The sequence below is a fragment of the Thermobia domestica genome, chromosome 10, assembly GCF_964235325.1.
Source record: "Thermobia domestica chromosome 10, izTheDome1.hap1.1, whole genome shotgun sequence".
Taxonomy (NCBI): Eukaryota; Metazoa; Arthropoda; class Insecta; order Zygentoma; family Lepismatidae; genus Thermobia; species Thermobia domestica.
Window position 1 is genome coordinate 10,217,405 of NC_137463.1, and position 26,172 is coordinate 10,243,576.

Genomic DNA, 26,172 nt, shown 5'->3' on the forward strand with positions numbered 1-26,172 from the left:
TGTTGTTTCTTTTTTAATCAAATAATGAAGACACTACTTTTGTATCTAAAAGTAGGTACTAGAACTCTAAAGGGCTCATCCACAAATATCTAATGGTTCCTATTACCTAGATTACCTAGATTACCTTAAGTAATTGCCGTTTAGAATAATAAAAGTGTTGCCTTTTAACATACGTCTTAATCATATCCATTTGGCGCACTAACAATTTGGGTGCGAGAAACCACCATAAGTAGGTTATTATTTATCCCATTCGCTTAAGACTCGACTATTTATATGTGTTACGAAACTTCGACAAGACAGAACAACAGATAAAATATGTAGACGTAGTGTAACCTATGATTTTTTTACTTCTTTTTTTATCTCTCGTCACACACACTATCATTTGCGTGCGTACACAATATATATATAAATGTGTGTATGTTTGAAAGAAAATGACGTGAAATTACCTTTCTGCGTTTCCTGTTTTGCAAAAGGACAATGACCTTACGTTAGTCAAATCAGGATGGGCTGGGACTACCTTAAAGCAGAGGGGGGGGGAGAAGAAAAAGTATTCTCTTGATGTTCTTTGTATCGATGGAAGGAAGGAAAGTAAGGGGGGGGAGAATGGGATGTAGCAAAAATGTCAGAAGCCTAACTGTTGATTGTTAGTTTCTATTATTCAAAAGGTTTGATGCTGGTTTCATGAATCGAAACCAAGTTATATAGTGCACGATAAAAAGAGGGACTGACCTCAAAGAATTTCTCATAGACAGGTCGAAAAAAGTGGGGAACATGTGAACTTTTTATCTTTCAGAAAAACACACACACACACACACACTTAAATACTCTTCAAAATCGCTGAGTAAATAGTTTCTGGTTATTGACCCTATAATACTGTTTGTCCTATGACTTGGTCGGTGTTCCTGTTCTGTTTAGAGTCTTATTGGTAAGTTCTATATTTTCTCGAATGATTAAATCAGCATTTGTTTTGTTTGGTATACTCAAATTTTTAAATTCTGTATATGTAAAAGGATGTGTGACTTTGTGTGTCTGCCATTAGATGTTCGCAGACAAAGGAGTCACCTGGAGCCGCCACCTATGTACACATATTGATCTTCGTACAGATATATCGCGTACGAATCCGTTTTTCGATTTCCGACTCGAGATTGGATAAGGAGTCAAAATGTAAGCATTAACCAGTAGCAAGTCTAGATCGGGGCCGGGGTCTAGCGCCCCGTCAGTATTTTGAGTGACAAGAATTTTTGAAGCTATTATTTGAGGAACCTAGCATCAAAATCCGCCACATCCATTTAGCGTAGTTTCGAGTAATCTTGCAAAACGTGCAGTGAAGCTCCATATATACGCGTACAATAAGTTCCATATTTGAACTATTTTTTTTAGTATGAAATATTAAAGCTTTTAAACAAAATACTGCTTTCATGGCATTCCTTTAAATCAAACATACAACAAACGATATATAACTCAATTTTGGTAAAATAAATAAATAAATAAATAAAATGGATTTGGCGGTTTGTGATACTAGGCGCCTCATTTATAATTTTTTTGAAATTTTAGTAAGCGTTACCTTACTATTATTATACCACATTGGGTGATATCAATAAAACGGAGAAGTTACTCATTACGCCCAATTTTGAAGTAGTTACTCGCATTGGTATCAATAAAAAGAGAACTGAGCACTAGTCGTCTCGGCTGACCTCGAAGAAGCCCCGCCCTTTTGAAGTAACCACACCTCTGTTCTCGAGCCGAGTAACTACTACGCGTTTGATATCAATAAAAATCAAGGACTCTTCTGTGATGCTAGTAACTTCTCCAAATTTGTGGAGCAAGCTAAATAGGTGACTCCGTGCGAAATATGGCAGAGTATATGATTGGGTGATATCAATAAAAATAAGTAACTACTCCTGAGAAGTTCTGCTCGAGAATCGGAGTAACTATACCTGGAGTAATCTCCTCCCTCTATTTCGTATCAATAAAACAAGCCACTACTCAGGTCTAGTCTGCTCCAGATTTATGAACGTTTACTCGCGCTTCCTCTGCACGTAGCACTGTCGTATCAATAAAAGAAATAGTTACTCATTTCTCCCATCTGTTGGGCGGTCATTTCGTTGTGGGTAACTTCTGGCGCAGTATCCTAAACGCCAAAGAAGGGACAAGTAGCAACGACAGTTTCAATTAAAGTGCATTTGTGGATATTATAAAAGTTCCAGTGATACTTTCAAAGTCACAGTTACCAGAAAGTAAACGAAGGAAAGTCGAAGCTTTGAAGGCAATTACAGTGAAATGCAACGAAATATCAAATATATCTACAAATAAGACACAAATACAAAAGAGAATCTTTAATATCCGAGCGAGCATTAAAAAAAAAAAAAAACTAATTTGAAAAAGAAAACGGGAAACAAAAAAGTAATACTGAAACCACGGGAACGAACCTCTTGGAACTGATGGATGTTGATTGGAATCCAGCAATATCAAGATTAGCACGACAAGTGCATATCACGTGTTGTCCAAGGTCTTGTCCAAGATTGTTTGGCTTTAAGAACGAAATCAGACACTTGGTCCCTTTGTTTCCTTTTTTAAATAGTCCAGCCAATCACGTCGTAAAGCACGTCCATCTGATTGCGTTTTCCACACCTGTCCCCTTTCACCTTGACATAAAAAAAAAGTATACATTCTCATGTATACACCCTTCCTATCAGCGTTGAGTTGAGTTGATTTCGAGTTTAATGTCCTTTTCAGTAGCGAGGCTATATGAGACGGGACCCACTGATTAACTTGGAATCCGAACCATATGAGCTCCCGCCGGGAATCGAACGCGGGTCTCTCATGCCAAAGGCATTTACGCTATCCGCTTAGCCACGAAGGAGCTCTTCCTATTAGCGTATTCGTCTCCAAAATACTAGGTTTCTTTATTGCCACGTGTTTATAGTCAAGTGCTCCGATAGCACCCGGAAATGTATATTGTTCTTGCCACTCTGCCTTTGCTGTTTGAATATTACACACACCTCCGGAAACAATCAATCGCATCCATTACACTTGTAGTAGTCATAGACACAGTACTTTGAGCCACAACAGAATCCCCTGACATTCAGACCTGGAATCCTGGATCATTCACGTAAAGCAAGAAAACCCGCATCTTTTAATCATTACGTAGTGCATCACCCCAAATTTCCGTTGATTCTCCTAAAAAATGTTGTGCTAACTACTCTACATTTTCTTTCATGAACCTATGTTTTTTGTAATCTCCATTTGCAACATTTCTATGCAATTTATAAATTTTGCTACATAGCAAACCAATCATATACTCCGCCATATTTCGCACGGAGTCACCTATTTAGCTTGCTCCACAAATTTGGAGAAGTTACTAGCATCACAGAAGAGTCTTTGATTTTTATTGATATCAAACGCAGAGTAGTTACTCGGCTCGAGAATAGAGGCGTGGTTACTTCAAAAGGGCGGGGCTTCTTCGAGGTCAGCCGAGACGACTAGTGCTCAGTTCTCTTTTTATTGATACCAATGCGAGTAACTACTTCAAAATTGGGCGTAATGAGTAACTTCTCTGTTTTATTGATATCACCCATGTTTCGCTATGTAGCAAAATTTATAAATTGCATAGAAATGTTGCAAATGGAGATTACAAAAAACATAGGTTCATTGTTTCCGGAGGTGTGTGTAATATTCAAACAGCAAAGGCAGAGTGGCAAGAACAATATACATTTCCGAGTGCTATCGGAGCACCTGACTATAAACACGTGGCAATAAAGAAACCTAGTATTTTGGAGACGAATACGCTAATAGGAAGAGCTCCTTCGTGGCTAAGCGGATAGCATATGTAACCAACTAGAGGTCGTGGTCCATGTTCGGGCAGCTATTTATTTGTAACCGGCTGTAGTTCTGTTCGCTGTCCTCGGCTCGTGGTATTACCAATAAGTATACTCCTGATACTTTAACTTACCTGGACAGGACGACGAAGACCTCTCCAAGAAAGGTTACAAACTGTTTCCCACAAAGCTCGTCGGTCTCAATAATGAGATGAGCATTAGGCGCCGAGAGGTTCGGGTGTCTCGTCTCGAAAACCTCACGGACGATCAGACGGTCATCCAGACCATAACGCACACAAATATCACTCATACAAACAACGAAAACACACTGGATTAATTGACACTATACTTATTTATTAGAACACTATTTTGAAAAAAAAAATAACGAAGAGAAATGAATACAACACTGGACACTAATAAATTTTGCCGCTGAAATTACGTTTTGCCCTATTCGGGAAATATAGCCCTTTCTATGTATATATGATTATAATTCAGGTATCACTATAAATACTTTGCTCACACCAGGAACACACTTGGGGGATTCGCACTGGGGAAAAGTTGTCTGGATCGTCCCACGATGAACCCAGTTGTTACGCTGAACAGTCCTGCAGCGTAAAAGTAAATCTTGAGTAAATAAACGAAAAGAAGGTCTTCACAGTTGAATTCTGATATTGGAGGGCGCGAATATAACTTTTGAAACGCACAAGGTCTGAGGACCTGGGATTTCACTGATTGGGGCTAGCCGTAAGTAATCGTCCTTCATCGGCTAAATAGCTTGTGCCCCTTAACACAACTTATGTTTGAAGTTCAACGCGAGATGCGTGGTTGCATCTTCCAGACCTGGAGTCAAACTCCTCGAGCGTCCAAGCTCAAGCTACGGGTTGCAATGGTCAACGGAAAAGTGTTGGCAGTTCATTTCAAAAATTACTCAGTTAACTCACCTGTATGCACATACAAACAGAATATAGAAAACAATTTCTGTTAATTTTAGTCAACTGCCCATAATGCACTAGACACGGCGATAACACTGGCGTGAGAAAGTACAGATAACGGGCTACGAAACAACACAGTTGGTGCCACTTTGGTTACTGAAACATCTGGTCAGTCCGTATTTCTCCAATCTATTATAATGTTTCCATAAGCGATTAAAGAAAACACTTAATTCAGTTCCCATTAACTATAGAATATATACTATGCATATAATGAGTCAGGGAGAAACACTGAAATGGTTAGTCACTAACTGAAATGTTCTCAGCAAAAGCAATGTTTTAAATATATATATGAAAAAATGATGAAAGACTTCTTTGTCCAATTGTGTGGGAAAGAAGCAATTCCCACCAAAGAAAGAACTTATGTGCGTTGCAGAATAAAGTATAAATCGAAAATAAGGATCACAGTCTTTACGAAATATACAGAGTGTCCACAAAAAAATACTTCTATAACCTGGTGGCGGTTATAGATTGGTGTCCGAAAGTGAACGACCTGTTAAGTGCACACGTAGACAGGTTGAGAACCCTTGGCCGTCTGACGAAGTATGAATAAAATTAGGTTTTTCACCTGAAAATTTAAAATAAGTTAGTTGGCAACACTGTCATATGGTGTGAGACTTACGTGTATGAACGATGAATGGTTTTTCACCTGAAAAAGGGCTATTTAAAATAGTTAAATATCTTGTTCACTCACTATAACATGATGAGGTTCCTGCATGAGCAATGTCCAATCCAAATGTTCCATACATTAATAAGATCCTCTTGAACAATTGGTGCAGTTGAGTTTCCTTATCTTCCGTTTCTTCACATGTTGAAACCATACTGTCTTCCTGTCTGAGTATCCTCCATTCCTCCATGGTTCTCCAACGATGAGTTGATGAGGGGTGAAGGGGAGATTTTTTTTTTTTTTTAACACTGGTGTGAGAAACGAGGTACGGTTTGAAACACCTGTATGATAACTCTTTTTTTTTTTTTTTTAAAGTTCGCAGAAAGCGTTTGTAGGGCTATTAATTTTTTTTTTTTTTTTTTTTTTTTACACAAATACTTTTCGTAAAATGTTTAAGTGTTCCGTTTCGATCACTTTATTTTGTGTAATATGAAATAAATATACACACACGATAACTATTTATGAAAACATCGACTTGAAGAATTATCAACTATCTCAACAAAAATTAGTAAATATACTGATATCTGTATTTAAAATATCAAAATATGAATGAATAAGCAAATAGCAAAACATGTTAAAGGTACTAAAATATTAAAATTATTATTAAAGTTTCGATATCACTATAATATATTTGAAAAAATATGAAAATCATTAAAAAAGTAAAATGAATGGAAATATAAACACATGATAAACTGACAATATATAAACAAAATAAGATTTTCACCTGTATGTCCTTTTTTTTTTTTTTTTTTTTTTTTTTTTTTTTTTTTTAACTGTGCCTCGTGTTGTTTGGCAGAAAAGAACGAAAAATCGTTTTTCAAAATAAAAAAAATAAACTTAAGTGTCAAAATTGACGTTTATAGTAATTCCAAGAAATAAGCATGATTCTGCATATCAAAGAAAAGATCATGATTTCGTTGACATGTACGAAGAAAATTTGGCACGCCATAAGATCAAATGCCATCTGCTCGTCGTGAAAATCGAGACTTTAATTCAGTAATGCTCAATACAACAAATGGTTTCGTTCTGAAACAAAGTTATTATTAGCTTAGGCCTAGAATAATGGTCGTTGTTCACTTCCATAAACGTAAACATTGTAGGGTTACCAGAATAGATGGGTATTATCTGCAAAAAATTTATTAATTAAAATGTTGAAAACTATTCAATATTGATCCAAGTTTTTCAAAGGTCTGAATCAAGGAAGTTGACTCACTAGTCCAAACATTCCTGAAAATAAATGGTCATTACGCCATGAATTGACCAAAACCATAGGTGGGAAAAATGTGTAATACTACACGTACTTACACACAAAATATGCCATCGACACCTGCGAGGCAAGACTAGAAACGAGGAAGGCCTGCAACCATAGGCATTTACAAAATGTTTCTATACATAACTGAAATATCAACACTAATATTCAGTAAAATACACGTATGTTCCCTGGAACATAACATACGTCTTCCACCTAGAAAAGATGTGTAAACACACAAAATACAAATGCTCTCGTAGCATCGTAAAATATGTCTCTAAAAGACAAAATACATGAGACCTATTAAAAGAAAAACATGAGATACAAACAAGAATATAGTCAACGACATTACAACTTTCTGGTCAATCTAAAACATCAAGATTAAATTCCCTACAAAACGGTTATGTAATTTCACGACAGTTAAACTTTCTTAGGCATCTTCGCTACAAAATATTTAAAATGGTCTTATTAACGCATTAAAATTCAGTCATCGAGCATACAAAATAATTGACAAATTAATTTTCATAAAACGTTATGGCTTCATGCTGTTGGAAAGAAAGAAAATAAGTTTAATTTTCGGGATCTATATCAATATTTCTGAGACGGCTGAAACCTCATAAATAATGGGCCATGTCGATTTTTGAAGAAAATCATCCGTCATTGGCAGTATGGCTGAAACCTAAAGATTTGTATTCCAAAACCTTTGGCCATGTTGATTTTTAAAATCCTCCATAACAAAACAATTTTACTAAAAAATTCCAAATAGTTTTAGGACATACTGTGACTAAAATATAACTTTCTCAAAATTAATAAAAAAAATTACGATACCTTAGCATACAAGTACACAATTTAGTTACGATTCATAAACGCTAAAATATTTGCTGGGATATTACTAAACAATAAAACATGCTGAAAAATCTTATCTAAGAATACACATACTTAGTTACGGGTTACTATTAAAATGAATACGAAAATCTAAGATTAACACCGAAAAGTAAATTTAACATTGATTATAAGTGTAAAATTCCATATTCTACGCATGAGATTACATACTAAGTTTCAATGACAAATATACACGTGTACAGTATATATAATTAACAGCTAAAAATTTTCTTATCTATACATTCTACTTTTCTTAAAGGGAAATCAAACTAATTGCGAGTCATACGTATGATAACATGTTTAAGAATTTGGGAAGTGGGAAGGGATTCTAAAAAGATTTTTTTAAATGAAAAATAATAAAAATATGTTATAAGGCCAAAATATCTTCCCACTGGCTGAGGGTACGGATATCTCGCCAAGATATCAAATTGCTTTTGGATGCAATTCCCCTACGTATGGGATACGTTAATTATTTACTAAAAAATCTAAATTCAAACATCTGAAATGAAAACAAGAAAAAATTAATGACATTAAACTAATAGTAAGTCAATGATAAGGTTTGCAACACTCATACACAGCTGACTGAGGTGTGAACTGCTACACGGAGCAAAGACAGAAAAAGAAAAGAATGAATCAGCTGTATACCGTCCGTTATTCGTCGACATTAACAGGTGATCGAAAATGCAGCGATTATCTTATCACAATAAAGAAAGAAAACGTGTTATCTGCTCTTTACCGAACAGTTAAAAGCTGGAAGCAAAAAGGAATTTTAAAAACAATGCGTAGTTCTCTTTTCCTACACAGGTGTTCTGATCAAAAACTAAAAGCAAAAAGGAAGAGAAATGAATGAATGTCTATCGCTTAAAATGCGTCGCTCTCCTAGGAGAAAAATTTGTATCAACACACAAAGTCTCGGTTACTTTTTTTTTTTCTTTTTCTATGATTACTGTTTCTACTTTGATAATTACGGTTTGTTCGTTTATTTCTACGGTGGTTACCTCTCCGTACAAATCTATGCTTAATGTCACACAAATTGCGGTTCCTGTCTAGTATGTGATAACTCAGGCTACGTGGCCGTGATTTACGACTCCTTCTGTTTCTGTTACTACCTTTTCGAGTGCGGTCTTGGTTCTGATTCCCTTTAAATTTCGTGTTGTTTACGATCTGAACTTGGTATCTTTGCTTATTGCTATAACTGTAACTTCGTTTACGCTTTTTCTCTCTGTAGTTTGTGGTAGTTGTTTTTGTGCGCTTACGACCTCTGTCGTCTACAATCATATGTTCGTGATTTTCACTACTACTACTGTGACTACAAGTGGTGTTACTAGATTCTGAATGAATAAAATCATTATCGGATTTGTTACGAGGTTGGCTGAGACTACCTGTCTCTGGTTGGAGTTCAGATTCCTGCGTTTCCTTTTCATTAGGAGTATTAGTTTCTAGCTCAGGTTCCAATTCCAATGTTTTATTTACACTAGGAATATCAGTCACTAACTGAGGCTCAAATTCCGGTGTTTTGCTTTCGGTAGGAAAATCTGACTGTAACTGGGATTCACATTCCGATGTTTTGCTTTCAGCGCTCTCTGTTTCTTGGCTATTTTCACGAAACACGTCCCGTAAAGCGTCTATCTTTTGCCCTAATTCGCTCTTTACCTCAGTAAAAGTCTCTCTATTTTTATCCAGTTTTCGTTCTAACCTAGCAAAATTCTCTCTATTTTCCTTTTTTAAATCTTCAAAAGTCTCTTCAAAAATTAACTTTAGTTTCCTGATTATATCTGCCTCGTTGTATGCCATCTTATACAAAATAGAATAGACTATTAGTAAAACATATTTTTAAAATCACCTGAAAAAGAATATTTTTTCAAATTCCTGGTACTAAGCTGAAAGAGAAATCGTATATCAAAATATTGATCTTATAAGTTTTCGAGCACCAACGGTCTCGATTCGGGTCGGTAGTTCGGGCGCCATTTATTTGTAACCAACTAGAGGTCGTGGTCCATGTTCGGGCAGCTATTTATTTGTAACCGGCTGTAGTTCTGTTCGCTGTCCTCGGCTCGTGGTATTACCAATAAGTATACTCCTGATACTTTAACTTACCTGGACAGGACGACGAAGACCTCTCCAAGAAAGGTTACAAACTGTTTCCCACAAAGCTCGTCGGTCTCAATAATGAGATGAGCATTAGGCGCCGAGAGGTTCGGGTGTCTCGTCTCGAAAACCTCACGGACGATCAGACGGTCATCCAGACCATAACGCACACAAATATCACTCATACAAACAACGAAAACACACTGGATTAATTGACACTATACTTATTTATTAGAACACTATTTTGAAAAAAAAAATAACGAAGAGAAATGAATACAACACTGGACACTAATAAATTTTGCCGCTGAAATTACGTTTTGCCCTATTCGGGAAATATAGCCCTTTCTATGTATATATGATTATAATTCAGGTATCACTATAAATACTTTGCTCACACCATGAACACACTTGGGGGATTCGCACTAGGGAAAAGTTGTCTGGATCGTCCCACGATGAACCCAGTTGTTACGCTGAACAGTCCTGCAGCGTAAAAGTAAATCTTGAGTAAATAAACGAAAAGAAGGTCTTCACAGTTGAATTCTGATATTGGAGGGCGCGAATATAACTTTTGAAACGCACAAGGTCTGAGGACCTGGGATTTCACTGATTGGGGCTAGCCGTAAGTAATCGTCCTTCATCGGCTAAATAGCTTGTGCCCCTTAACACAACTTATGTTTGAAGTTCAACGCGAGATGCGTGGTTGCATCTTCCAGACCTGGAGTCAAACTCCTCGAGCGTCCAAGCTCAAGCTACGGGTTGCAATGGTCAACGGAAAAGTGTTGGCAGTTCATTTCAAAAATTACTCAGTTAACTCACCTGTATGCACATACAAACAGAATATAGAAAACAATTTCTGTTAATTTTAGTCAACTGCCCATAATGCCCTAGACACGGCGATAACACTGGCGTGAGAAAGTACAGATAACGGGCTACGAAACAACACAGTTGGTGCCACTTTGGTTACTGAAACATCTGGTCAGTCCGTATTTCTCCAATCTATTATAATGTTTCCATAAGCGATTAAAGAAAACACTTAATTCAGTTCCCATTAACTATAGAATATATACTATGCATATAATGAGTCAGGGAGAAACACTGAAATGGTTAGTCACTAACTGAAATGTTCTCAGCAAAAGCAATGTTTTAAATATATATATGAAAAAATGATGAAAGACTTCTTTGTCCAATTGTGTGGGAAAGAAGCAATTCCCACCAAAGAAAGAACTTATGTGCGTTGCAGAATAAAGTATAAATCGAAAATAAGGATCACAGTCTTTACGAAATATACAGAGTGTCCACAAAAAAATACTTCTATAACCTGGTGGCGGTTATACATACATGCCTTTGGCATGAGAGACCCGCGTTCGATTCCCGGCGGGAGCTCATATGGTTCGGATTCCAAGTTAATCAGTGGGTCCCGTCTCATATAGCCTCGCTACTGAAAAGGACATTAAACTCGAAATCAACTCAACTCAACGCTGATAGGAAGGGTGTATACATGAGAATGTATACTTTTTTTTTTTATGTCAAGGTGAAAGGGGACACGTATGGTGTGGAAAACGCAATCAGATGGACGTGCTTTACGACGTGATTGGCTGGACTATTTAAAAAAGGAAACAAAGGGACCAAGTGTCTGATTTCGTTCTTAAAGCCAAACAATCTTGAACAAGACCTTGGACAACACGTGATATGCACTTGTCGTGCTAATCTTGATATTGCTGGATTCCAATCAACATCCATCAGTTCCAAGAGGTTCGTTCCCGTGGTTTCAGTATTACTTTCTTGTTTCCCGTTTTCTTTTTCATTTTTTTTTTAATACTCGCTCGGATATTAAAGATTATCTTTCGGATTTGTGTCTCATTTGTAGATGTATTTTATATTTCGTTGCATTTCACTGTAATTGCCTTCAAAGCTTCGACTTTCCTTCGTTTACTTTCTGGTAACTGTGACTTTGAAAGTACCACTGGAAACTCTTTTATAATATCCACAAATGCACTTTGATTGAAACTGTCGTTGCTACTTGTCCCTTCCATGGCGTTTAGGATACTGCGCCAGAAGTTACCCACAACGAAATGACCGCCCAACAGATGGGAAAAATGAGTAACTACTTCTTTTATTGATACGACTCAGTGCTACGTGCAGAGGAAGCGCGAGTAAACGTTCATAAATCTGGAGCAGACTAGACCTGAGTAGTGGCTTGTTTTATTGATACGAAATTGAGGGAGGAGATTACTCCAGGTGTAGTTACTCCGATTCTCGAGTAGGACTTCTCAGGAGTAGTTACTTATTTTTATTGATATCACCCATTGACTTGATCCCTAGTCTTCCGTTGCAAGCGCTGCTATCGTCTGAAGGAATTCCACTCACTTTCTCTCGCTTAGCAACAGCTGAACCCTTATTGGCTCAACGCGAGAGTGTGAGAGCTTTAGTTCGCATTTTTGCCACGGCTCAAGACATTTTGGCAGCACAATAGGTAACCTCCCACTACCTTCTTGTACTTCCTTGTACTTGAGAAGCAGCACCAAATACGTAGGCTAATCAATAAAGATCATCAGTGTTTGTGAGTTGAATACAACAGCAAGGTACAGAACACGAAACATGTCTGTGTATTGGGAGAAGTGACGAATAAATTGAGAAAGTTGGAAGGCCATGACGTCAGGAATGTGACGTTGGCAGCCGTTCAAACACACGTAGTTTCAGTTTCACATAAGGCAACATGGAAGTGATACGCGAAGAACAGAACAGAAATTCTGTTGACTATCTTGCAAAGATCAACATTCTGTGTATATCCCATCCTTCATATAGTCCTGATTTAGCCCCGTGTGATTTCTTTCTTCTTCCAATTTTGAAGAAACACCTCCGGGGACGGCGTTTCGCATATTTAGGGGCAGTGGTGAAAGCTGAGGAGGCGGTTATGAAGGATATGTCCAAATTACTTCCAGCATGCCTTTGATGACTGGTAAAAACGTTGGGACAAGTGCATTGCATGTAATTGGGACTATTTTGAAAAAGCTCGTCAACATTTGGAGGATTAGTACAGATAATTATGTTTTATTCATTTATAATATTTCTTTATTGATCAGCCCTCGTACAAAGGAATTATTTTCGGGAAAAATCAGTTATTTCACTTCCAAGTAGGGTTCTGCAATATTCAGATTTGAATATCGATCTTAGATGTCCGATAAAATATCGAAACTTGATCGATATATAGAAGTTTCGAGTTAAAATATCGAAAATCTAAATATCGAATATCTAAATATCGATATATATGTAATGTTTTAAATATCGATACTTGAAAATATCAATTGATTCTTATATTGAAACGTAACAGCACTAACATTAAGAGATTGATTGTACCATTAAAACATCATTTTGAAGTCATAATAGGAACAGCCTCGTACGGTATTTGTACTGGGTTGTTCTCAATCCGCACGAATAGAATAACCGGATAGTACATTTCGGAAATGATCAATCAAAGTTTTTTTTTTCTTTAACATTACCTAATAAATTCCCGCATTTGTAAATCGGACAGTGTAAAACAATATCTAGGGGTCTTATAATAAAGAAGAAAATTTCAAAGGCAATTTTCGTAATAATCTCAGTATCCGTTTTCCAAAACGTTTTCTCTGTGGTGAAGGGTGCAGACAATCTGGGGATTAGTTCATTGTGTTGGAGGGCAGGCCCGTAGCCAGCCCAAAAATGTAGGGGGGGTTGAAATTAGGGGGGGCGATCCAACCATATGATAGTTCATCACCATCAGGCCTGTCCATGAATTGGCTCCCGGAGCCGAAGCGCGAGCGAGCACGAGCGAAGAAAAGAGCAGGTGAACACAGATGGTGGTAGCTTCGCCCCTTCCACTGTATCCGATAAGTGTTGCCAACCACACATGATGGCAAAAAACCTACGGCCAAGCCTGGTCAGAAATTCGCACGATGTTGAAGCATTGAGCAGACGCAAGCGTGAAATGTGCAAGTGTGCTCTCCCCCTCCCCCTCCCCATTTCGAAAGCAGTGACGCGAAAACACTGCAGGAAATAAAATTGGTACGTTTTTTGGTCGAGGAAGACGCATGATAGAGGTTACAGTTAGCGTTGAAGTAACTAACAAATGAACAAGAAAGAAAGAAACTAATATTAAACATGTCAGCTTACAGACGTAAAAACGACTGCAAAAATCGGAAACGAACTGTTTCAGACCTTTTTAGCTTGCTTACACAATTCGTGACGTTGTATTACATTATCACTCGGTCTGTAAGTTGTCACTCGCTTTACGTTTGCTCAGTTGTAAACGCCTTTCGTTCCTAGATTGATAGCAGAACGACGGGAGATTGAAAATAATAATAATAATAATAATAATAATAATAATAATAATAATAATAATAATACCTATTATTATTATTATTATTATTATTATTATTAGTAGTAGTAGTAGTAGTAGTAGTAGTAGTAGTAGTAGTAGTAGTAGTAGTAGTAGTAGTAGTATTCGGACCAAAGAGGGATGAAAATGGGGATTGGAGGAAATTCATAATGAGGAATTGCATAGTTTATACCGCTCACCTAACATTGTTAGGGTCATTAGGTGTAGAAGGCTCAGGTGGGCAGGCCATGTAGCCAGAATGGAAGAAATTAGAAACGCTTTCATAATTTTAACTGAAAACCCAATTGGAAGAAGACCACTAGGAAGACCTAGGCGTAGATGGAAAGACAATATTAAGATGGATCTTGCAGAAATAAGAGTACAGAGTAGAAACTGGATCCAGTTGGCTAAGGACAGAAGTTAGTGGAAATATTTTGTAAACGCGGCATTGAACCTTCGGGTTCCATAGGGCATATAGTTACTTAGTTAGTTTGTTATTATTATCTAAAAGAAATGTTCAAATGTTGTTAAGAGACAATTACACAGAAGAACTGAGTTCCGACCAAACACTAATTTGCCGGAAGGAAATTCCAGTGCAGTCCAGCCCACTTTAAGCGTTATCCGTGCAACCCACGTTTCATGTTCAAGATATTGGGAATAATTGTTCGTATCATTCAGTTGGAACGTTTCCTTCCGATTTTACGCTGTTACAGTAGCCCTACAACATTGTGACTTTCAAAATCAATCAGTATCTATCGAAGAAAGACAAGCGTGTAGCTTCAGTCGTTGATATGATTTAACATTCTTTTTCACTTTTCACAAGCCACCGGCAAGCAACCAGCCAGGCACAACATGTTTTTCATTATTAAAAAGACACTACTTGTTAAAAAAAAACACTAATGGTAGTCACTAATAGTCACTCTTAAAAATGGAAAATCTCTTTGGCTCTCTTAATATTTTGTTTGATTCTTTGCGATCAAAGTAACTTTAAAAGTGGAGTAAGAAATATTATTCTTCCTATTGATGGTGTAATAGTGGCTTCTAATCTCCACAACTAACCCCTTGCTAAGCCTATTCGTACACACATACATTCATAAGCTAATTTTCTGGAGATAATACTTAGATAATTACAAACAAGTGCTACAGTATTTTTTTTTTTTTTTTTTTTTTTTTGTATCAACAGATTCTCTCTTTTCCCAAAAAGCGAAACAACATAATATAACAAACCCTGAAAACCGGTTTTCCAAACTAGCAAATTTTTATAAATGTAGGCGTTGGTTTGATTCCACCACATCCTTCTTTAACAAAAGGAAAGAAAAAAGAAGAAAAGGAACGTACATAGTTTATCATTTGATTGCTGTTACAAGTTTGTGTTGTCTATAGTTAACGATTACCACATTGTAAAAAACACTTTACACTAAATGACAATCAGTTACCATACATACTTTTTTTTTTTTTTATTTGGTGGGTTAGTGATTACCGCCAAGGTTGACAACACTTCCGCTCCTCGAAGGACGGAACCCGAAGATTCACGAAGCACGAACAATGGTATTTGCACGTAGAATGCTCGTGAGCGCTCACGAGGAGAGTTTCCACTATCTGCTCGCCGTGGCCAGGGCTGAAGTTCTTTTGCAAGGCTGTTGTAAAACTTTTAGGGGGCAAGCAAAAATTTAGGGAGGCCGGCCCCCCTAGACCCCCCTGGATACGGGCCTGTTGGAGGCTGAAACGTACTTAAAGGAGGGAGAGTACAAGTGGAAGTAAATGGTGAGGTGAGGTGATTTCGAGTTTATCGCCCCATTCAGCAGCGAGGCTATATGATACGTGGACCTACTGATTAACTTGGAATCCGAACCACATGAGCTCCCGCCGGGAATCGAACCCAGGCCATCCACACCAAAGAGTGGAAGTAAATATGAGACCATTGAGGAGATAGTGTTATGTGAAGCATATCAACGCGAACACTGTGAGAAAAGAAAGAATTATTAGCTGACATCTAAATGCTTAATGGAACCTTGCGCAATCCACATGAGTAACTCCACCCACGAAAGGTTTGTATTGTATTCTTGTCATTTATTACTGACTTGATGATTTCGTTTTTAATAAGTCAGAGATTAGTGATCTTGTGATATCTTAATGACGCTATTAACCACTGTTGGCAGGATACAATTTAATCTCCTGATTTCGTGTTCACAGCGTGAAGCTACCACACACTTACTTTGTAGCCTATCTATGTAGTGCAGGTCAATCAGAGTCCTGTAATGGGAGAAAAGGAAAATACTCCTGACAAGAACAGTGATATTATTCATCATTAGCAAGAATCGTGATATAAATGTTGAATTAATCTCCGTTTTGACGATTTTGTTAATTTTTCTGCAAGCTCGCGAGATATTACAACTTTCTTTTAATTATTTAGCATTATTCCATTATCTTTTCTCCTGTTATCCGAATATTCAATTATTGTTCAAATAATTATTTTCTGTTCGATTAATTGTTCGAATAATGATTTGTTAGCCGATAAACTGTTCGAATAATGATTTGTTATCCAATGAACTGTTCGAATAATGATTTGTTATCCAATGAATTGTTTGAATAATGATTTGTTATCCAATGAACTGTTCGAATAATGATTTGTTATCCAATGAACTGTTCGAATAATGATTTGTTATTCAATGAGTTGTTCAAATAATGATTTGTTATTCAATCAACTGTTCGAATAATGATTTGTTATCCAATGAATTGTTTGAATAATGATTTGTTATCCAATGAACTGTTCGAATAATGATTTGTTATCCAATGAATTGTTTGAATAATGATTTGTTATCCAATGAACTGTTCGAATAATGATTTGTTATCCAATGAACTGTTCGAATAATGATTTGTTATCCAATGAGTTGTTCAAATAATGATTTGTTATCCAATCAACTGTTCGAATAATGATTTGTTATTCAGTGAATTGTTCGAATAATGATTTTTTATCCAATGAACTGTTCGAATAATGATTTGTTATCCAATGAATTGTTTGAATATTGATTTGTTATCCAATGAACTGTTCTAATAATGATTTGTTATCCAATGAACTGTTCTAATAATGATTTGTTATCCGAAGATTATATGGAATATTGTTTGTTATCTGACTAACGAATAATCGAAGAATCCATTTTTCGAATTTTAATAGCAATAATTTTAACGTTTTCAATTTTATCGTGCTTTCTAACTTTGAACTGCCCTGTTTTAGCGGTTCCGAAATCAAACAGTATTTAGTATTTGGATGCCAGACCAATCATTGCTGAAAACAAGCTGGTGTTGGCGCATCATCGTGAGAACAATTGGGCAGTAACTTGAAAGAAAAAGTAACATAATCCTCCCAAGAAAAGAAAGAATAACGGGGATATGTACTGACCACATGTTTCATGCTCCACATCGCCAGGTGGTCAGCTTCCTGTCAGGGAGTTTTTGCGATTTTTAGACCTGTTAAGGGAGATAGAATTCTAGATATTAACCCAGCAATGTATAGAAATTAAAAGATCGTTCGACTATATATTTTAAATATCTTTAAGCCAGTAATACTTGTACAATATAGGGGAAGGTGGGGTAAAACAAAGAATGTGGGTCAAATCAGCACCTTTGTCTCTCCAATATTAGTTCTCCAATTTGGTTACTAGCACATCATGCTAGTTCTAGGGCTTTACCAAAGTGAACGTGGAACATAGACAGAAACGTACGCTTATCTCCTTTCGAGGACTGTTAAAAGGGTTTTTGTTATACGTCTTCGCCTTGTTTATGAGGTTTATCTTAACACCAACAAGTATAGTATCGAATTTCTTAATTTTTCACTGACCCTTTGCACTCCGTCACTTGCAATAAGGCTCTTAGGGATTAGATCAATTATAGTGCTGCTAAGAAGGGAGAAACTCGTAGCTATTACAATAGTACTTTGATTGTTGTGAAGTAACTGAATCCATTTGTCTACGAAAAGATAGGAGTGATACAGACACAAAAAATGTAGTTTTCCGTGTTAGTAGGTAGAAGCTTTTCGCCATATGATCAGTGTTAATGGATTTGGTTGCAGCGCTCATGCAACCGTAGATATAAACCGCTCGTGTTTTTTTACCTCCACCTTGCCGCGAGGGAGGGGGGGGGGGTTGCGGACTCTAATGATCCCAAGAGCTATGCCAGAGATAGCTTCCCTATCAGAGAGCTTCCCATGCCGGACAGGTCTTTAGGGGTAGGAGCTAAACAAAGAGAGATATTATGGTAGTGGACAACAGCTATACCATTACCAACTGAGGCTGAAGATGATTGACATCGGCAAGGCTAAGGTGTGGACAAAAGGAGGCGAGGACAGGATGTCTTCTATGGCTGTTCCACTGTGAGGTGGAAAGATTTGGGACACCACCATCTTTCTCAAAAACATGGAGAGAAACCTTATCAAAGTATAAAACGGCTCTCCCAAGGGAGAGAAAAGTTTTAAAATTTCCATGTTGCCCACCAACCTATGGTTGAAGTGAACAAGAAGAAGATATTAATTATTAAAAATCATACCAATGTTGTCTTGCCCTGAGGAACAAAGGCACCATAATATTAATGTATATTTTTTCAGGTTAAAAAATAAGTGGGTTTTTAAACCTTGAAACCGAAACGAGTAGCCGCACCTGATGTATGGTATACCGAGTATACCTGGTATCAAAAGTCCTGGGACAAAGGTAACTTCACTATAAAGAAGATACAAAACAAAATTGAAAGGAAATAGTTGGTTTGAATCCAAAACGGTGGAATTTTCTTTTAACCGATCCAGCCGTTAGGGCTCCACAATGATAAGGCGTCTTACGCTAAATAAAAGAAGAATATTACCAGTTCATCAAAGTGTTCGAACTAAATGTAAAATCATGTAAAAATGTAATGAGGAACATGCATATTGTAATCTGAAGGAACCTAGAACATTTTAAATGCATTTTTCAACAATATTGTATTGTTGATATGGTGTGGACCCAAGGGAAAACACTGCTGAACTGGCAACATTGTGTTTTTTTTATTATTATTATTTAATATGGAGCCTGACCAATGTTTAACTCAAACAGCAAGTGTAATTGGAAGATTCCCATCATTTTAGATTGAAAATAGTCTTTTACAACTGTGTGCTGTTCCATTTTTTTTTTCGCAGCCTATGGTTCCGGACTTTCAATACATGCTGTATATAACTTCTCCTAAAGTCCTGAAATTTGCTCCCATGTAGATAGATAAGAATAAAGAAAAGTAGAAGGAAAGAACCACTTTTTAACGGCGTCTCTGCACAAATTGAAACTAGAGATTGCTCTGCATTAAAGGAAGACAAAACAAAAGAACAACAACTTTGTGATGCCCTACTCTACAATGAAGAACATAGTGAGAAAGCAAAAAGTGGAAAAACAAAGTCGTAAAGTGAGGAGCCTTCACCATCAGAGGAGAAAATTATGTTGATGAGGGCTGCATGTTTTGTAAAAACTTTACGTAAATTCCAGATTTAATAAAAGTTGGATTCAGTATTTTATATGCCAAGAGTGGGTCCATGTGACTTGTAGTAACTTTACAAAAAAATTATAGTACATTTTTTGTCAGTTTTATTCTTAATGCGTGATATTTAAGTAAAATAATTAAACATTTAGCATTTGTGCTAAGCTTTTTTCATAGTTTTAAGTGAATTTACACTAACCATGAAAAGAAAATGATCTGGACATTTTCGTCAAATCTGTTTATTATATAGGTTAGAAGGTATTTATTTCGTCAGTTTTGTGTATCATTTGTCTAGACGTATTTATAATACGTAATACAGTAATGATTAATTATAAATATATTTTTTAAAAGAATATTTGCAATTAAACCTAAATCGTGTGTTAGCAGTTTGTTTAAGTACCTTGATTCAATCTTCTAGAATATTTTTTCCTTAATATATTGTTTCACTTTATCTCTGTCAAGAAAGTGTAAAAACTTTTTCAGATCAGCCGTCCTGATTGAGGTTTTCCTGGGTTTTCCTCATTCACACCAGGCAAATGCCGGGATGGTACCTAACATATAGGTCTCAGGCTGCTTCCTTCCCTTTCTTCGAATAGTGTGATCGCCGTGGGAGATCATCCCTTATACGTGACGGGCTAAATGGCCTTAGATGCCGAGAGCCCAATAATCTAATTCTTAATTATAATTCTGAAATTTTAAAATATGTTGTTAATATTTGTTATCAATATTACAGACAGTTCTTGGTTTAAAGTAATATGGGTACATAAATGAAAATGACAAAATATATACTGTATATATTTAAATCTTTAAAATCCTTAAAAAAAGAGCCAACATAAAGCCCAAACAATCTTATCTGCTGGCTATTATAATTTTAAGCTTCATGTTTTTGATCCGAAATTTTCCTCTCCTCAAACACTACAGTGAGTCGTAAAATGGAAATTGAAACCATTAGGCTAAACCCCGCTACATCACCAAATTTATCAAAAAGTATCAAAACATATATTAAATAGTAAATTATTTTATATCCTATACAATATTCCTTGATTGACATCAATATAAATCCAAACTGCCTGTATTAAAGTATGAATTAAATGAATTCAAATTTATTGTATTAAATTATTGTTATTTTGGTGCCGGATGTATTGTTCCATTTTTTCCTTACTTTAAAGAAGTCCCGTAATCCTTTTAAGTTATATCGTATATTTTTATACGATAGGGTAGTATCTTCATTGTTCGACTAAAAAAGTAATAATAAAACTTTTTATTTCGTTTTGTTTTCAAACGTAGAAGCATTGTCGAACACGTTACGTATTGTTCCACGACTTTGTGTGTCAAGATAGGGTGTGATGACGTCATAACTTTAAACAATTTTTTTGTTAGGCCTATTTATGTTTTTTTGGCGGGCTTATTTTTGCACCTACAAGATTAAAATTTTGCACACACATTCAGCACAGCCCTTAGTATTCTTCAAATGTTGTTTCAGATCTCTGCGTTTATACAGGGGGGGTCCAAAGGGGCAAAAAGTAAAAAAAAGAGGAATTTTTAAAAACAAAAATCCCTTTTTTCGCGATTTTTCCTCCTCAGATACATGATAGAGACATGAAAATAGTACCGTTTGAAAGGCTGTTCCATTCTAAAGAGAATGAGATACAAACCATGATCCTAGGATAAATAAGGATGATGCTGTAGCTGCTTGACTGAAGGTCTATAATTTACCTTTAAAATGTCAGACTTTAAAGGGTTAACAGTATAATTTGTCCGTTATTCAGTGTATCAAATAATAAAGATATATTAAAGGTGAGTTCAAAACTTCTGTACTTACCTGGTCGTCATTTTCCCTCTGTCCATTCGGAATCTTTAAAAACTCTTTCGTTACATAATAAAATTATTTTATTTAACAACATATAGCTATTCTTTCTTTCTTTGGCATTGAAATATTGTTGGTATTCTTTGTCAATATCAGAAAAAAAAAGTTCGTTGCAACATCACGAAAGAAATAAGGAATTGTGGGTCATGAGCAGGGCAGGGTTGCCAATTTAGATTATTTCAATCAAAGTGTATTTAGATTTAGTCGACGAGGGAAATTACATAAACGCTTATGACTTGATGCTGCTAGCTTGTTTGAGTGCCTGTAAGGAGTAGTATCGCGTGACTTTTTTTTTTTTCAGTGAGTTCTTCAGTTCTCGTGTGTGCAAACCAACACTCAATTGTGACTTCTGTTTACGCGGCACAATCTACGGTTGAGATCCTGTATGGGTTGTCTACCACATACACTTATTTCACTTCTGAACACATATGCTAACGGGATAAAGCAAGACGAAAACAAGTAACAAAATGGCAGGAGCACCAATTTTTTCGCGCGCGCTCTCTCTCTCTCTCTCGTCTTTTTATTTCGATTTCAGTAGCGAAATTCCTTTATGTAAGCATTTCTCTGTGTCAGATTTTTAAAAATTGCCCGTGGAGACTTCTCAGTTGTCATTTTCATCTCGCTGCTATCTAAAACGGAAACAAACAAACAAACAAACAAAAATCTAGTTATACTGAATCGACAATGTTATCAAAGTATTACCGTTCAACAGAAAGAATTTTGCTTCCAGACATACATACATACATATATAAATTGATAAATCTCGTTGAGATGAACAAAACAATATGGTGACTGCACTTCCTCATGCTGTAGTTTTGGAGAAATTACAGAAAATTCGATTTGTTATTGTCAACCTAAAAGTTGATGCTTTACTACAATCGCGTCATCTATGAGGAATTATGAAAAAGTTCGTGCATTCACTTAGAATAAATTCACTCTGGTGAACTCTTAACACCATGATGGTATTTAGTCCTTCTCTATGTAGTCACCGTGTCTAGCGACACATTTTTACCAACGGTTCTTCACTTTCGGTAAGCCTGTTTTCTAAAAATATGTAATTTGGCTTTGAAACCGCAGTTCGATCTCGGAAATGACATCGTCACTGCTATCAAAATGGTGTTCTCTAAGTGAACGCTGGAAAGAGAATGAAATAAGTTGGTGCTAGGTCCGATGAGTATGGGTGGGGAAATGTTACGTATTCTAATTTTACTGCCTTCATCATGGATGCATGGGAAGTATGAGGTGGAGTATTGTCTGCTGACATCAGAACCCCCTTTTGTGACCAATCCACGACGTTCCTTTATCAGTTCCTCTCGGAACCTAGTCAGGAGATGGGAATAATAGGCACTAGTAATAGTTTGCTCCTGTGCTAGGTCTGTCACAGATCCCTTCACAGTCCCTGAAAACGGAAAACATCACCTTGGTGGCAGACTTCTGCAGTCGTGCCTTTTTAGGGTAGGGGAGGAGGGGTAGGTATAGGGTATATTAACGAGTTTACTATAAACTTTCAAATGTATATAAATAATAGCTTTAATCACTTTTGTCATTCAAAAAACTAGGGGCTTAGGCTTTCCCGGCCCAGAGCTAGATCTGCCCCTGAGATTGATGTTTAATAAAGATTTATTTTTAGATAATTTCTAAAATGACTCGCGATCTATCCGATACTTTACGCGATCGACCGTTTGACCAATCGTGGTCTAGAACATGGAATATTTTTCGAGTTACCCTTCGTGGTGTACTTGAAGCTGGAGGCCCGAAGGGGCGCCTAAATAAATAAAAACTTTTCGGAAAATCCTCGGGGATAATTTCCTGAATTTATGGTTCGTGACACACGCTGCCATTTGAAAGCACGATTCATTCTAAAGGCAAAAGGATGTACGAAGCATGAAATTACGATAATTAGCGTACAAGGAGGAGCTAAAATTCCTATAAAACTCCATGATTTTAAAAGGCATTTTTTTTTAACAAAAGATCTGACTCAGTATAAATCTACTACAATCATATCAATAGTGTCTCGTATTGTTGGCTTCCATTTTAACCTTTTTTTCTTTCTTTTTTAAATATAGAAGAGAAATGATTACGTAATTCGATGTTTATCAGAAAATGGAAATTATGATGCAATGAAAGATGAAATTGCCGCATATACCTACAATGTGTAAATAAAAATAAATAAAAAAGTGTTGGTTAGAGTGTTGTATTCTCCTGTATCCGAATGTTGTTTCCCGGTTCAACACCAAATGGAGACAAACATTTTTTTATGTTGACTCAATACAGTGATTCTTTGCACAAAATACTGGAAATAATGTAATTAGAACCACGTAGCTGACCACACATTGCTTAAGTAAAATGACATCCGCCCAGTTATATCTCTAAAACGAGTAAGTTTATTATAAAGTTGGTTGAAACATTTTTACATTTTAAATAATTACTAGCTGAACCTGAGCTATTTACACAGCGATATGAGCGTAAATCTCCTTCCCACTTCTCACTATATCTGTGCAAGTTCCTTTACGAACACAAGTAAAGGATAGGAAGACTCTCAAAGGAACTTAATTTGCTATAGACAAACATATAAATGTACAGAGTAGCCCACTTATACCTTCAGCTCAGAACAAACCAAAGCAACTAAATTCATTATCTTATTAAATTAAAATGTCATACTTGATCAATGCTGCTCTGTATACCTACTTTTGGGCCATCCTGTAGTATTTTAGTATATACAGAATGTTGGGGTCAGTTTGTAGAAAACTTGGATAAGTAATAGATGATACCAAATACACACACACACACACACACACACACACACATATATATATATATATATATATATATATATATATATATATATATATATATATATATATATATATATATATATAGGTTATAATTCCATATCCGAGTAGGAGTCATTGTGGATCCACAAGACTTTGAAGTTGCCAGTAGCATCCAGGTTTTGTAATTCAAAGCAAAGCGCCTGAAATGTCCATCAACCCGCTAAACGTAGCATCTCTACTGGTTGCCTTTCATAAGGGTATGAACCTTAACATACCATTGGCAATATTAAATTAATAGAGTCAAAATGACGTCTAAAATGTGGAATTGAAAAATACTTTTTTTTTTTTTTTTTTTTTTTTGAAAATTTGAATTAAAACTGGTAAGTGTACACAAAATTTGGAATCGATCAGCGAAAATGGCATATTTCTGGCACTTGTTTTCGAGATCTCATTGTCGAAAAGATTGGCAACAAACATATGAACTTTTCTTGACCACAAACATATAAACCTAGTATTAGATAGTTATATAGTGCATATACTGTAGATAGTTATTGCACCCCTATACCATTCGGCCTGTTGTGCGCTCTGCTTAAAATTGTTTTTAACTAAAAACTAATTCAGTGGTTCGCAACATTTTCGAGCAGCCTGAAGGCCCTCTTGGGTAAATGCGATTATTCTGAGCACCCCTCGTCATCTCAGTCGAATCCACACTTGCAAAAGAGTGAACTAAGAAATGTAGGAACCAGGAAAAGGCTTCAAAGCGCTATTCTACAAGTCAAAGTTTTCACTAGGAATAGATATCTTATTTCCACACATTTTTTTTTTAATCTGTTGATAATCTGAAGAACTTACTAAAAAATTTGTCTCCACTGTTAACTTGTAATTTAAGATGAAATGATAATGAAATGCAACTTACTACATAGATAATGTTATTCTACGACATAAAATATGAACCCGAAGAATGTTCAGTGTTTCCATCCATAGAAATTACAGTGTTGCCAGAATAACATTTCCCCAAAAATCTAAGTTAAGGCAGCGACTAGAGGAATGAATTGAACTACATTTGATTACGTATCGTGTTGTCTTGGAATCCTGTGAACTACTTTTTTAAATAATAGTCGTATTTAGTTTGCAATAAACAAATAGTTTTAACATGCAGCTATTAAAATTAAATAATAATCCTATTTAAAGAAGTAATTCACAGGATTCCAAGACAACATGGTACGTAATCAAATGCAGTTGAGTTCGTTCCTGTAGTCGCTGCCTTAACTTAGATTTGGGGGGAAATGTTACTCTGGCAACACTGTAATTTCTATGTATGGCAACACTGAAAATTCTTCAAGGTCATATTTTCTGCTGTAGAATAAAATTATTTATGATTGTGGTAAGTTGCATTTCAGTATATCTTTCCACTTATGAAAAAACAAGCAAAAGAAAACGGTAAATTTTGTATTATTTTTTATTATTTCCTCCCCTGTTTCATCCTCAATTATTCTGGGTAGAATAGGACTACATTAAGACAGTAATTTAGACGCTGTAAAAGTGAACTGCTAACTAAGGGTTAATAGTCTTTGTCAAATGGTAGTGGTTTCCAGGAATACAGAGGAAATAGTAATCTTCTGATAAAGAGAATTGAAATCTACCGCAAATCGAAGAAAATCGAAATCGAAAGTGGGGATATTTCAGATCCCACTTTAAGCTGCAGGTTCATGTCTTGTAGGCTGTAGTGACTGCGCTAAAAAAGGATATTAAACTTGAATACAGTGACGGATCTAGCCCGGGGCCGGGGGGCCTAGCCCCCCAGTTTTTGAGTGATTAAAATAATTAAGCTATTATTGGCTATTATTTCTATATTTTTAAAGTTTATAGTAAACTCATGATATACCTATCATAGTCTGGGTTCCAGCTGACCCCCTCCCTCAGTTATTAACTTCTAGATCCACCTCTGCTTGAATCAGCCATTTTTCAAGTATAAGTACATAATCGTGGGAAGT

General features: G+C 36.2%; 1 protein-coding gene across 1 annotated transcript in view; it reads left to right on the plus strand.

The window, feature by feature from the left end:
* The window catches only part of LOC145662276 (uncharacterized), a 729,687-nt gene that overhangs the window by 176,666 nt on the left and 526,849 nt on the right, over positions 1-26,172 (plus strand). The window lies entirely within an intron of this gene.